Raw genomic sequence first — 8,111 nt, 5'->3', positions numbered from 1 at the left:
TATGGAGCAGATGCTTTGAGCCACTCCCTCGGAGCACCGTGAGCAGAAGAGTGCTGTGTTTGGCTTGTCCTGCAGGGAAACAGAGAAACGGGTGTTTTCATCTTCTGTCTGGGGAAAACCCACCTCAAGATGCTGTTACTGTATTTTAGGGAGGGACAACTGTGTGGTTTGCTCAGGAGTCTTTGGGAAGGCTTTAAATAATTATTTAAAGGAGTCCACTAGAAACATGGTGACCAGCAGCTTCTAAAAGGAGACAGATGGAGATACCATCTTACTAGGTTATCGGGCAAGATCAGTGTAGATAGAAGGAGAAAAATAAAGTTGGAGTAGAGACACAGCAGAGTTCTCTAAAGGGGAAGGACCTCTGGGATGTCTTTGGAACTTCATTCACAATTTAGAAGTATTGTGGTGGCAGAAGAATAATGTCATAGAATCATAGAATTATTTAGGTTGGAAGGAACCTTAAATCCAACCCCCTGCCCTGGGCAGGGACACTTCCTACCAGACCAAGTTGCTCAAAGACCCATCCAGCCTGGCCTTGAACACCTCCAGGGATGGGGCATCCACAACCTGTTCCAGTGTCTCCCTACCCTCATAGTGAAAACTTTCTTCCTAATATCTAATCTAAATCTACCCTCTTCCAGTTTGCAGCCATTACCCCTTGTCCTATCACTACATGCCTTAGTATAAAGTCCCTCTCCAGCTTTCTTGTAAGGCCCCCTTCAGATACTGGACAGATGCAACAAGGTCTCCCTGGAGCCTTCTCTTCTCCAGGCTGAACAACCCCAGCTCTCAGCCTGTCTTCATAGGAGAGGTGCTCCAGCCCTCTGATCATCTTCATAGCTCTCCTCTGGATTCGCTCCAACAGGTCCATGTTTTTCTTGTGCTGAGTGCTCCAGAGCTGCATGCAGTACTCCAGGTGGGGTCTCACGAGAGCAGAGTAAAGGGGGAGAATCATATCCCTTGACCTGCTGGCCATGTTTCTTTCGATGCAGCCCAAGATACAGTTGGCTTTCTGAGCTGCACATGGCCAACTGGTGGGACAAAGGACAGGTTTTTTCTCTGCATGCTTTTCCATGGAGTAGGAAAGAGGAAAAAGCTTCAAACTCTTGGGCAGTTATTTAGGGACACAGTGAATGACAGGGCAAATGAACTGGGAAGCGGTAGAGGAGAAACAGCCTGGAGTATGGAGTGATGGGGAAGCCATGTGAAAGAAAAAACGGTTTAGAGCACAAAAGGAGACAGGAGACACGGGTGAGAAAATATAAGAAGATGGGAAATATAGGAAAAGGGACCTAAGAGAGGGTTATTTATTTTCAAAGAGGGAGAAGAGAAGAAAGAATAAGAGCAGAAATGGTAGGAGTGAAGAAAGAGGCTAAAATCAGAAACAGAGTTAGAAGAAAAGGGATTTTGTAAGAAAAGTAGGGTTAAAGAAATGTTCTTGGAGATCAAACAGTAAGTAAATTTAGTAAAGTCTTAAAAAGAAAAATGGGAGAGAAAAAGGAAAGTTGCAGAAGGAAGAATTAGTAAGTAAAGGTGAGTAAACCAGAAAAGGAGAACAAAGTCAAGAGAGAGAATTTTTATGCTCTAGAAAGCTTGATTCTGAGCTGGTTTGATATAAAATATCTTTAATACTGGACAGACAGTGCCAGAGGAACTTTGGGGGATTGGGGAAACCAATCTGCCTGGCCCTAGAAGACAGTGGTGCCTGCTGAAGCTCTGAAACAGGAAGGGGAGCTGATGTCTCTGAATTGGCAGTCCCAGCCAGTGAGCCCCGCTGACCTGTGCAAACTTCTGTTGGGCCTTTTACCAGGCCTTGTCTGCCAACAGACGGGCCAGGTTTCAGTTTTTAAGGTAGAAAAACAGTCTCAAACCACACCGAGAAACTCGGTGAAGTCAAATCACTGCCTGGGCTATACGTCCTTATTTGCAAGAGTGGGATGAAGTCGATAAGCTTACCAGGATGATATGTATTGGCCACAGAGAAGGAAAAAGAAGGGAAAAGGATATAATAACAAAAGAATTTAAATGAAAAGGGACATACTTCCCATACTCTGTGATTCCCAGTAACAGGACGAGGGGTAACGGGCACAAGCTGGGACATAGGAAGTTACGATCAAATATGAGAAAAAACTTCTTTATGGTGAGGGTGACAGAGCACTGGAACAGGCTGCCCAGGGAGGTTGTGGAGTCCCCTTCTCTGGAGATTTTCAAGACCCGCTTGGATGCAGTCCTGAGTAATGTGCTCTAGGCAATCCTGCTTTAGCAGGGGAGTCGGACTAGATGATCTCTAGAGGTCCCTTCCAACTCTGAAAATGCCATGAAATATGCACACCTCCAAAACACAATGGCACTTTATCCCCAGGCACCTTGGTGGTGCTCTGCAGGACTTACACCAGTATATCAGTGTCTGTCTTGTACTGGGGAGCCTGAAATTACACACAGTACTCCACATGAGGTTTTGCAGCAGCTTTGGGGCTTATGTGTGTAAGAGTAAAAAAAAGAGTAAAAAAAGAGTAAAAAAAAAAAAAAAGGTTACGAAGACACTGCAAATGTTCAAAAACCTCTGTAGCTTCTCTGTTATTAAACTTTCAAAAACTAAGCATTTCCATTTTAGCATAACTGTGTTCGGTGTTGTAACTCTGGTCCAAGAAAAACACTCTTCTAGTAGTCTGAAAGCACGCAGTTTAAAAATGATGCCCACTTAAGAAGTAATTTCTGTCGTTTGATATTTAACTCATTCCTTTTTCTCGGATTCCAGAGGGCTGTTTGGAGGGAAAGGAATTTTTGCCATATCACATGGCTGATACTGTGGAGATTGAAAATAGCAAAGTACACCAGTTAAATTTAGCATTACCTTGTGCTCAAATATGCTGCTGCTTATCTACTCATTTACTATGAAATAATACAGTTTAGCGTCATACATTTATGGTTCACCCGCTTTTGATCAAACGAAACCCTCTTACTTGAGGCAAGAGAAAGATCTATTAAACACAGACACAGACACCAGATGGCTCAGGATATTTGTCTTTTTCGAGGATAATGTTAGAGCGTGGAGCCAAAACTTGGTTCAGAGGCTGCCCTGAGGCCTCTTGGGGTTACATTTTTTTAAAAAGCAGCCAATAACCCTTGCGTCCAGAACAGCAAAACTCACTTCACTGACTCATCTTTCCAATAACGGTCGCATCATCATTTTGAAAACAAGCAAACCCAACGACCAAATCCAAACAATTTCCTTGAATGGAGTGGCAGCGAGAGGCTGAGCTTTTATTTTACCTACTAGCTCGATAGTGACAGTCAGATGTGCCGGGGGGGCACCTCAGAGGGTGGGGGAATGCACGTGAAATAAAATTGTGGTAGGTGCTACCTTGTGGAACGAGTATCCCTATGCCCTTAAGCAAACCCTGCTGTTATCACAGGGAACTTTTGCACCGCGTTACCCAATTTGCATTCCAAATACCCATTACATAAATATTTGTCATCCTCGCTTGTTTTGCTACGAGCTGTGTAAGCTCTTTCGGGCTGCGCCTCGTGATCTGGACACCGGGTTCATTTAGTCATGTTCGGTTCCACTTCCCTATGACTTCTCCCGTGACTTTTGACTGTCACCGGTCACCGTACTTCAGCTCACAACTCATCAAATAGAAGCCAGGGCTCTTGCTGGCCAAAGGAAAAGCCATTAACCCTTATGAGGATCTTGCAGACCCAGGTAATGAGGCTGTATCCAGAGGATTTAGGAGGACCATTAGATTAAAGAGCCGAGGTATTGTGTAAGGCCAGACACAGCCCTCTCTGACTGGGGATGTCCCTTTTGCCAGGCACGCACTTACCCACCCAGCAATGAGAAAAGGGGTCTTCAGTTGTTGCCTATGAAAATAGTTAGATGAATTTATCAGGCTCTTTCAAAAAGTTATAGAAATAGCCACTTCCTGTGTCTCCTGTGGTCAAATTAGTACATTTCTGAACACTATAAAATGCTCGCTATAGAGATATGGCAAGGTAGATATAGGGGAGGATAGCTATGAGATTGCAATGTTTTGCATAGTACGGTGTACCTAAAAGATCTTCTTTAACCAAAGAAAAAGATCAGATTTACTACAGGTAGATCAGTAGTTGTGCTGCTGGCACGTACACCAAAGGGTGAGCCGTGACATCACAGGAAAGATTTAAGACTCTTTGTAATCTGGTCACGTGAGTATGATTCGCTCTTGGCCTTGTAGGAACTGGATAATAACCTGTCTTACAGAAAGGATGCTGTGAAGACACACTGTTTTTAACCGCATTCGCTAACGCCTATAAAAGATAAGATGGTATCTCACACCATCAGTGTAGCAGAAATCAATAAGTTTACATTTCTTCACTGTGAAATCTGCTAACACCAAAACACCCGACACAACTGCTACCTTCTTCTTCTGAGTTGACATCAGTGTGGCCATTTTCACAGTGGCGTTCCTTGAGGAGCAGAGCAATGGTTCTCAGGGTATTGAGGTCTTTGTCATAATTTTTCTTTTCTTCCTGATTTTTCTTTGAATTTGGAGTTCACAAAGTGAGGGACAAGAAGCACCACCGGCACATGGTGAGAGCAAAGGCATTACTTTTTCAGTGTCAGGGTCTTTCTGAAGATATTTTAAGATCAAGATATTTTCAACATGTGTCAAAGTAATTGGAGGTACGTTTTTCCTTTTTAGAAATTTTCAATGGGGCCTGGTTATTTCCATAACGCTTACTTTAGAACCGAGCCAATTCCGCACAGAAGGAAATTTAAAAGAGAAGTTTGTCTCTTTTCTCGTTGCCTATCCTTTCCTAGGCTTCAGGAGGGGTTGCTTGGAACACGACGATTTTGCAGACAGCGTGAGCGTTATGTAAGTGTCGGCAACAAGGTATGATATCATTATCCCTTGGAAGGTGGTTTTTTTAGGCTGTTTGTGTTCCCTTGCGGTGCACCTTCGGTCCCCACCCACACCTGCTGCTGTGTCTGCTCTGAGGGGTGGAAAGATTGATTTTGTCTAATTTTACCACCCACTCTGAAGTTGGTTCACAACCTCTGCTGAGACTCTTCACGCCAGATTTTGTGAATGGAAAAGCTGCCTAAAAGCCAGCTTCTTAAATGTTGAGCCCCTTCTTTATAGAAAATTTCTTACAGAAAAGTAAACTGATCAGCCTCTGAACTCACTGTACATATGGTGGAGGCCTATATGGTTTATCTAATTTTCCTCGCGTTTTCTATCCCTACACACACATTTGCACACACGCACACACTCACAGTTTGAGGACTAGCAGAGCAATTGACATGTTATAATTCTTATCCCTTCTCTGAGCTGTGAAATTGTTAACAACGCTGACAAATCGATATCACAGGCGTGTGCTTGGGAACCCGCTGAAACTAAAAGTCAAAAAAAGTAGTTCCAGGTGCTTTGCAAAATCTAACTCTCTCTGCATCAGGCATCCACATTTCATATTTTGAGGTCGTTCCAAAGCCACCACAAAGAGAGACTTTGCTTTTTAGAAAAGAAACTAATACAAGAGGGTTTGGGTATTTTTGTTTTGGTTTTTTTTTCTTTTTTTTTTTTTTTTTTTTAAATACTAAGTTTATTTGCTAATGAAATAAAAAGGCAGAGGCTGGAGAATGTCTGTAGGATTTATCTGCATCCAGGTCCTGTTCTGTTTCTCTTGGGAAACAGAAGTCCTGGTGTATTTCCCTAGAGGCATGCTCCACACTGAGCAAAATAACATTTCAGCCTGGTAGGAGCTGCCTGCGTGCATCTGTGCAGCCCACAGAGATTCACAACTAGAGCAGCCCGGCTCCCTGTGCCTTGGCTTGTAGGACCCCAGGGTAGGCTGCCTCTGGCTCCCTGCTGTTATCCTACTGACGGCACCGCAGGAATCCCCGCTCCGTCAGTTTTTGGGAGCTGCCAGACCTAAATAACCCTAGAATTGAACGAGAAGGGAACCAAACAAGTACTCAAGAGCTTTATGATGTGAGGGCTGTTCAGGCTTGCCTTTCCCAAACTGAATTTGCTTGGTACCAGACAAGTTTGTTAGAAGTGTCACAGGATGTTTAAAGGGCAAGCGTTAGTCACGCTGGTGCAGAGCATTGTGGTGAGACTAATACGAGGCTTGATTCATAACCTGGACTAACAGAGGATACTTTTCAATGAGAAGGTGAAAGGGGCAGCTCTAACATGAAAGAGTACGCAACACTTAACAACTGTTCCCCTCCTGCAAAGAAATTGATTTGTGGTAAATGAAACTGAATTAAGATGACAGTGCCCATCATCATGTGAAATAACATGTGACTCAGTGTTGGCAGTTATCTCCATCATGGACAGAGTCTTCATGCAGACGTTTTCTGCTTTATGGAAATCTTAAAGCACATGAAGTTGGGAAAGATGAATAAAAGGCTCTACAGCTCGATTTGCTTTGCGGAGGAAGACTTCATGCTAAAACTGCTGGCCTGAACGAGAGATGAAAAATAAAAATGGCTTGTTTCAAAGCTCTAGTGTGAAAAATGCAGCAGCTTTGCCCCGTGCTTTGACCAGTTCTACAATGAATGGTGACATTTGACTGGCTTCTCACTGTGAAGGGAAATGTAACACAACTGTGCTGGCGTCTTAAAGGTCAACTGTCCCTCTCTGACATTCTCTTCTTTAGTAAGAGAGCTGGCATCACTGCATGTGGGAGCAGTCAGGGTCTTCTCGGGGTCTGCCCCTAAAAGCCCTCGGTATTGTGCACAGCTGCACGAGTCCATTAATACATCCCTCTCAGATGCCCATCATTTTCATTTAAAGATCATTTAAAAATCAAGTATACTTTTGTCCCATGCAAATCTGCATGCTGTCCTCTCATTTCTGGTGTGGAAAATTCTTTGCATCAGAAATACACTGACGCTGCAGGAAGACCTCACAGGATCATAGAAATGTTAGTTGCAAAGGGCTCTAATCCCACTTAAACAGGAATATTGTCAATACTGGGTCACATCAGACGTAGCTTTGTACAGCCAAGTCTTGGAAAACTTCAAGGCTGGAGATGCCACTGTGTCTCTGGGTCCTTGTTCCAGTGCTGCACTAGTCTCACAAGGAAGAAGCTCTTTATGCCAGAGGCAAGAAATCCCGAGTCAATAGAAGTTTCCTGTGTTAATGGGATTTTTTTCTTTGTCAGGTGTCTGGACTCCTCCATTTGGGCCACACTCAGCCGACTGGTACGAGTTGGTGTTGCCTTTCAACAGCGTAAATTACAAACCTGGTGTGGACTTAGACGGCAATGTAAAGCCTGCAAGGATTTGTAGCAAACAAATTAGCTGTGCAATGACATCATTAAACCATAGCGAGAACTTGTGTTTTCTTTTCATTGCATAAATAGGTGGGAGTCCTTGAAAGGGAGCACTGAATGACTCATTAAGTCACTTTGTGCAGTGTGGAAAGCTCGGGCTGTTCCAGTTTCTGTTGCAGGGGAGAGAGAAGCATCTAACTCCCTGCCTCTTTCTCAGACCTTTCACTGGGCCACTCTTTCCCTGCAGAGCAGAAAGGTGGTTCTTCAAACAGGTATCTAACCAGGACCCTGAATCTAAGCTCCCCCGATGGCTTCATTAGTTACCACATGTCAGCTGAGCAGGCGTCATCTACATGCATGGCTATATGCATGATCTTGTGGTCTTCAACCATGAGGTGACGTGACCTAGGTGATGTAGCTAATGCTGTGTGGCATTACTTGCCGTGGGGGTGGTCTAGGACCACGCGGTGGTCTCACAGCTCTCCTGCTGTGGGGAAATGCTGGTAGCTGTCCTGGAGATGCTGGTAGCTCTACTGGCGGATTTACAGAAATGCATTTCATTTATTATCCAAGGTCATGGTGAAATGTTACACAGAATGATAGGGGTTGGAAGGGACCTCTGGAGATCATCTAGCCCAACCCCCCTGCCAGAGCAGGGTCACCTAGAGCAGGTTGCACAGGAACGTGTCCAGGCGGGTTTGGAATGTCTCCAGAGACGGAGACTCCACCACCTCTCTGGGCAGCCTGTTCCAGTGCACTGCCACCCTCAAGAATTTCCTCGTCATGTTGAGATGGAACTTCCTATGTTCAAGTTTGTGCCTGTTACCCCTTGTCCTGGCACT

Source organism: Larus michahellis, chromosome 1, assembly GCF_964199755.1.
Source record: "Larus michahellis chromosome 1, bLarMic1.1, whole genome shotgun sequence".
Classification (NCBI taxonomy): domain Eukaryota; kingdom Metazoa; phylum Chordata; class Aves; order Charadriiformes; family Laridae; genus Larus; species Larus michahellis.
The sequence above is the reverse complement of the archived record's forward strand: the minus strand, read 5'-3'. Positions refer to the sequence as shown.